This window comes from Erinaceus europaeus, chromosome 10, assembly GCF_950295315.1.
Source record: "Erinaceus europaeus chromosome 10, mEriEur2.1, whole genome shotgun sequence".
Lineage (NCBI taxonomy): Eukaryota > Metazoa > Chordata > Mammalia > Eulipotyphla > Erinaceidae > Erinaceus > Erinaceus europaeus.
This window is the reverse complement of record NC_080171.1, coordinates 67,907,198-67,914,772: the sequence shown is the minus strand read 5'-3', so window position 1 is coordinate 67,914,772 and position 7,575 is coordinate 67,907,198.

The following is a 7,575-nucleotide window of genomic DNA, read 5'->3' as shown; positions in this document are numbered from 1 at the left end:
GGTGCTGGCACTATGAATCCACTGCTCCAAGAGACCATTTTTTCCCTTTCTAATGTTTTTTTTTAATATTTATTTATTTGTTTATTTCCTTTTGTTGCCCTTGTTGTTGTTTTTTTATTGTAGTTATTATCGTTGTCATCGTTGTTGGATAGGACAGAGAAAAATGGAGAGTGGAGGGGAAGACAGAGGAGGAAAAAAGATAGACACCTGCAGACCTGCTTCACCCAGAAACCTCTGCTTCAATACCTTGTGGCAGTGTCACTTCCTTCACCTCCACCAATCAGAAAGCCACATAACATATGGCCAATCATGAGTGTTGGGGGTGGGGCTATAAGGCAATATAAACTGTTGTGGGATGATGGGGTGTTACTCAGCAGGCCTGTTTTGACATATCTTCTAGTTACTGGACTTTGTCTCCTTCCCCTTTTTGGGCTCGGGGTTGATAGATGGTGGATAAGGTCTCCTTTTATTCTCCATGCTTTTAAGATATTTGCACTTAGAGGTATTGTACTTCAGGGACTAAATGTACATATTACCTCACTATTCTGAAATGCAGGTTATTCTTAATGAATAAATCTTGATCTCTTAATTGTTAAATGTAATAACAAAATAAAGAATAAAGAATCTGCTTATCATAATCTGTGCCCCAATCTCCAATGGGATGAGGTGGAGCAAGAACTCAGTGTAATTATTTTGTTGTCGTTTATTGTTCTGCTTTCCTAGGTAACACACTGAAGGAACTTTTTTTTTTTAAATGTCAACCTTGTTCCCTGTTTTTGTTTTGTTTTGTTTACTCAGCTCTGGTTTATAGCGGTGTGAGGATTGAACCTGGGACTTCGAAGCCTCAGGCATGAGAGTCTCTTTGCATAACCATTATGCTACCTACCCCCCCTTGTTCCCTGTTGACAATGTAGATCATAAAAATGATGATAGAAAGGGTCAACTTGCTTCACTCCCAAGAGGAACAACTAAAAATTTACCAGAAAGATACAATACTGAGAGAGTTCCACAGCCCAGGGTGTGACACTCTGCACCTCAGAGACCAACATAGGCTGCTCTAGAAGAAACAGGGAGAAGATCCATACATTGGACAGAGCTGTGTGGAGAGAGTACCTGGAGGTTGTGGTCCTGATCAGGAGACACAGATAGAAAAGCTACTAGTCCCACCTGGGAGGAGTTAGAACAGCTGGTGAGGGGGTACAAGCTCTTGATCGAAGTGAAATCCACACAGAGAGAGAAACTTGGGTTTACTACACACAGACCAGGATGCCGGCAAAAAAGGACAAGAGAAAGTGCTTAAACATCACTGTCCGTTTGTTAAGGGTTTGCTTATGAAAGACTATTGCTTCCCCTGCAACCTGTAGCTAGCCAAAAGAAATTATCAAAAGGGAGTCGGGCGGTAGCACAGCAGGTTAAGCGCAGGTGGCATGAAATGCAAGGACCTGCATAATGATCCTGGTTCGAGCCCCTGGCTCCCCACCTGCAGGTTAAGCGCGGGTGGCGAGAAGCGCAAGGACCAGCATAAGGATTCCGGGTTGAGGCCCCGGATCCCCACCTGCAGGGGAGTCGCTTCACAGGCGGTGAAGCAGGTCTGCAGGTGTCTCTCTTTCTGTCTTCCCCTCCTCTTTCCATTTCTCTCTGTCCTGTCCAACAACGACATCAATAGCAACAACAACTACAACAATAAAACAAGGGCAGCAAGAGGGAATAAATTAAAAAAAAAATTTTTTTTTAATTATCAAAAGTGGCCAGAAGCTTCCCTACATCATCTCTTCCTCCCTATCAGATTACAAAACCATAAAATGCAGATGATGCAGATATGAGCATCTGAAGACAAAGACCGCAGCCTCAGTCCTGGGTTCACCAGAGGCAACTATAATAGCTGGGAGATCTGGGAGGCTCAGGATCCCTTTCACCACCTTCTCTCTTCCATGCTGTCTCTACATGCTTCTATGACATGTACTTTCTTCTGACTTTCTTTCTTCCCTACTTTCTTTCTTTCAATGGGTCACTCAGTAGAAAGCACAATGTACCATGTGTAAGGACCCAGGTTCAACCCCTACCACAACCATAGGAGAGCATCTGCTGGAGGAAGCTTCACAGTGCTGTGGTGTCTCTACTCCCTCTGTCTCTATCTCCCTCTCTGTCTCTCACCCTCTAGCTAAAAAACAAACAAAAAACAAGACTGTCAGGAATGGAAGAATCATGGAGATGAAGGGTCCCAGCAATAAACCTAGCAGAAAAAAAAAAAAAAAAAAGAGAAGAAGAGTGAGGAAGAAGAGAGGAAGGAGAGGAAAAAGAAGAGGAAGAGGAGAATGGAAAGCTGGATGGGTTGAGCCCAGTCTGAGGTGACCCACCTAGTGGGTTCGTTTCCTAACATTGAGGGACAGGCGGTACTGGAGGATACCGCCCAGAAAATGGGAGTGGTGAAAATGGGAAAGGTGGAGGTGAGGGCTTGGGTGTTAAAAGGGAGACCTGTGGGCGTGGCTTTCTCTTTTTGTCCAGGTTATCATGTGAATGACATCTCTATTTCTCTCTCTCTCCCCGTCTCTCTTTCTCTTTTTCATGTCCTAACATGTGAATGTTCTTAATTTTCCCAAATGAAAATTTAAATTCCAGGGGTCGGGCGGTAGCGCAGCGAGTTAAGCGCTCCTGGCCAAGGACTGGCGTAAGGATCCCGGTTCGAGCCCCCGGCTCCCCACCTGCAGGGGAGTTGCTTCACAGGCGGTGAAGCAGGTCTGCAGGTGTCTGTCTTTCTCTACCCCCTCTCTGCCTTCCCTTCCTCTTTCCATTTCTCTCTGTCCTATCCAACAACAATGACATCAAAAACAACAATAATAATAGCTACAACAATGAACAACAAGGACAAGAAAAGGGAAAATAAATAAATACATAATAACCCTGGAGGCAAAACAATAATAATAACAAGTCCTGGGGCTCGGTGGTGGCACAACTGGTAAAGGGCAAGTGTTATTGTTGACAGGCAGTACCTGGGGGCTGGAAACTGCTGTCCTGGAAAATGGGAGTGGTGATAGGTGTGGCTTGGAAAGGTGAAGGTGGAGCTTGGGTGTTATAAGCTAGACCTGTGGGCGGGGCTTGTGGTTTCCTCCCAGGTCACCAAGTGAGTAAACTGATTTTCACTCTTTGCTCTCTGCTAGGTGAGCGCCTGTCGAGATGTAAGGAGGCTTCTCTCTCTTTCGCTTTGTATTTTTCTTTCTCCTCTCTAGTAGGTGAGAGCTCATTGAGATGTGAGTAAGGGGGTGTTGTTGGATAGAACAGAGAGGAATGGAGAGAGGAGGGGAAGAGAAAGAGAGTGAGAGGAAGACACCTGCAGATTTGCTTCACCGCTTGTAAAGCGACTAACCCCTGCAGGTGAGGGCCTCAAACCGGAATCCTTGACTGGGTCCTTTCACTTCGCCCCATTGTACATTTAACCTGCTGGGCTACCGCCCGCCCCACCCCCACCCTCCAACAACAGGTGATTTTAGAGAGGAGCAGGCCCTGCAGAAAACACTTACAAAAAAGAATTACAAGACCTTTTCCCCTAGGTGACCCTGACCTGGAACTATAGCCTCTCAACCTCCACATTTAAAACAATGAGAAGTAATTTATATCCAGAAGTGAACTGGACTTAACCATTTTACTATACTTGGAAAACCTTTAAAGGAGATTAAAAAGAAAAACAAAAGCTGATGGAGGGAGTAGATTTGGGGTGATATATCCCCTGTTCCCACATTGTTGTGATACAGCCTGTGAATAGAACTTGGGGGCTTGATTGGCATACTGCTAAGGAATGTAATTAGCATACAGCTGGTGCCAGGCTGATCTTAGGACAGAACTTAAGCTCCAGTCAGGTGGGACTCAGCCTCTGTTCCTGCACTGCGTTTGTTTTCCGAGCTCCTTGCTTTCCTATGTACTCAGCCCCAGCCCCACACGGCTGCTCCTGTCAGGACTTGGATGTGAAACCGAACTTCGGTAATTAACCAAATTATCTCATGGGCCTGGCCTATTCTTACCCCTGCTTATAACTGCCTAGCTTGCTGTACCTATAATACACCATTCCATATTGCTGTACCGCCATGTAATAAACCTGGTTTTAAATTCGTTCCAAGCTCCCGCAAAGTCTTCTTGTTTTTGAATTACAATACCACTTTGTACAATCATTATTTTATTTTTAATAAACATTATTTTATTTATTAAAAATAATACAAAAATGTCTTTTGAGATCTTTGAACTCCTATTTGCAATTGCTTTCAAGTATAATCTATGGTTTTTGGTATTTATTTTTATGGTATTTATTGTTACAATCTGAAACTTCTGCCCCCAGTATTGCTTTGTGCCTGCTGCTTGTGCTTTATTTTATTTTATTTATTTACTTATTTATTCCCTTTTGTTGCCCTTGTTGTTTTATTGTTGTAGTTGTTGTTGATCTCGTTGTTGTTGGATAGGACAGAGAGAAATGGAGAGAGGAGGGGAAGACAAAGAAAGGGAGAGAAAGATAGACACCTGCAGTCCTGTTTCACCACTTGTGAAGCGATTCCCCTGCAGGTGGGGAGCCGGGGGCTTGAACCGGCATCCTTACACTGGTCCTTGTGCTTAGCGCCAGCTGCGCTTAAGCTGCTGTGCTACCGCCTGACTCCCTGCTTGTGCTTTTTTTTAAATTTTTTATTTAAGAAAGGATTAATGAACAAAAACATAAGGTAGGAGGGTACAACTCCACACAATTCCCACCACCCAATCCCCATAACCCACCCCCTCCCCTGATAGCTTTCCCATTCTCTAGCCCTCTGGGAGCATGGACCCAGGGTCGTTGAGGGTTGCAGAAGGTAGAAGGTCTGGCTTCTGTAATTGCTTCCCCGCTGAACATGGGCGTTGACTGGTCGGTCCATACTCCCAGTCTGCCTCTCTCTTTCCCTAGTAAGGTGTGTCTCTGGGGAAGCTGAGCTCCAGGACACATTGGTGGGGTCTTCAATCCAGGGAAGCCTGGCCAGCATCCTGGTGGCATCTGGAACCTGGTGATTGAAAAGAGAGTTAACATATGAAGCCAAACAATTTGTTGAGCAATCATGGATCCCAAGCTTGGAATAGTGGAGAGGAAGTGTTAGGGAGGTACTCACTGCAAACTCTAGTGTACTTCTGCTTTCAGGTATATATTTTGCAGTAGTGTGCTTTTTTACCCATACTGTCTTTGAATAAATGCTCAACTCCCTGAAACATGATTTGACTCTCTGTGATTTTTCCAAGTTGAGAACAAAGGCTTTGGGGAATGAACTGTTAAGAAATATTCATCAAGAGAATGGTGGGCAGTAAAAAAGAGCCACCTGCCTCAGTAATAAAGAGCTAACTGCCTGCTGCTAGGCAGGAGTGAATTGGTTATATACATTTCAATGGAAACTGGTCCTGTGGGAAAGCAGGGGGAAGAGTTTGTAGCCACCCTGCCCCCATGGGCAGATTTCTTCCAGTCCTAGTCAGTTGTCTCCTATTCAATTGCCAGGTGTGGAAGCCTTATCTTTTGATATTCAGAATGACTATGAGTTTTTTGCACTTGTAAATGTTTTAGGCCTGAGGGTTTTCACTGGCCTACCTCTGAACTGTAAAAAGCCTTGTAATTTTATGGTACAGCAAGTATCGATAGGGCTCCCCAGCATGTTTCCCAAAGAGTGATCCACCCTGCTGTGCACCACCAAAGCTATGATGAATACAAGACTCAGTGATTGATTTACAGAGACCAGGAGAGGCCAATAAAATAAGATCCACCTTTTAGAAAGATTCAAATAGAGAAAGCTTGTTCCAAAGGTCTGTCCCCTTCCCCACCCCCATAGATAACCAATATAGTTCTTTCACCATTTTGAAAATAGGTTGATTTTTTTTCACATTTGTCTATTCAGTTGTCTATATTCTGCATATGAATGAAACCATTCTGTAGCTGTCCACCTTCTTACTTGCTTCATTGAACATAATCATCTCCAGTTTTCATCCACTTTCTCACAAAGGACAGAGACCTTTGGTGATGGGAGTAGTGAAAAGGAAGAAAGAAAGAAAATTAAATGGCCAAGCAGTGGTGCACCTGGTTAAGAGCACACATGACACTGCACCAGGATGCAGGTTCAAGCCTCTTTCCCCCACCTGCAGTGGGAAAGCTTCACAAATGGTGAAACAGTATTTCAGGTGTCTCTCTTTCTCTCCCTCCCTCCCTCTTTATCTTCCCCTCTCCTCTCAGTTTAAACATTCCCTTTAAAAGTGACTTCAGGGCGGGGGTTAAATCGCATAATGGTTATGCAAAGAGATTCTCATGTCTGAGGCTCTAAAGTCCCAGGTTCAATCCCCTGCACTACCATAAGTCAGAGCTGAGCAGTGCTTTGGTAAAAAAATTTTAAAAATAAATAAATAAATTTAAGGGGGCCAGGTGGTAGCTTAGTGGGTTAAGTGCACATAGTGCAAAGCTCACAGTCATAAGGATCCTGGTTGGAACACTTCCCCACCCCCGAACCCCCCTCCCCACCTGCAGGGGCGTGGTCTCACAAGCAGTGAAGTTGGTCTGCAGGTGTCTTTCTCTCCCCCTTTCTTTCTTCCCCCATCTCTCTATTTCTCTCTGTTCTATCCAACAACAACAATAGCAATAACAATAATAACAGCAACAAGAGCAACAGAAATGGAAAAGGTGGCTTCCAGGAGCAGTGGATTCATGGTTCAGGCACAGAGCCCCAGTGATAACCCTGGAGACAAAAATAAATAAATAAATAAAGTAAGTAAGTAAGTAAGTTCAAGGTACTAAGGTTCTTAGGCCTCAGGTTCAGTCCCAGCACTACCATTAGCTAGAGCTGAGCAGCGTTTTGATCTCTCTCCCTGGATTATTTCCTCTGTATCTCTCTCTCATTCAAATAAAATAGTAAAAATATTTTTTCCCTTTTGTTGCCCTTGTTGTTTATCATTGTTGTTGCTGTTATTGTTATAGTAAAATATTTTTAAAAAATAAATTGTTAAAAAAACAAAAAGTCGATCACAACCTAACCAACGCAACGACTGCCACCTCAACGTGCTTCACTTCAGACTATGTCCAAAGACTTCACATGTGGAATGACAACTCTTCAGCTTCATTACTCGGGTGAGACCTTTCCTTTCATAGTATACTCTAATTTCATCTCAGGTGGTTCACTTTCTAACAAAGTCCCACAACCTAGATATACCAGTTTCTGTGAGAGAGAGCCTATCTTCACATGTATCTATAAACTACTGCAAAATATATACCTGAAAGCAGAAGTACACTATAGCTTGCAGTGAGTACCTCCCTAACACTTCCTCTCCACTATTCCAAGCTTTGGGTCCATGATTGCTTAACAATTTGTTTGGCTTCGTATGTTAACTCTCTTTTCAGTCACCAGGTTCCAGATGCCATCAGGATGCTGGCCAGGCTTCCCTGGATTGAAGACCCCACCAATGAGTCCTGGAGCTCAGCTTCCCCAGAGACACACCCTACTAGGGAAAGAGAGAGGCAGACTGGGAGTATGGACCGACCAGTCAACGCCCATGTTCAGCGGGGAAGCAATTACAGAAGCCAGACCTTCCACCCTCTGC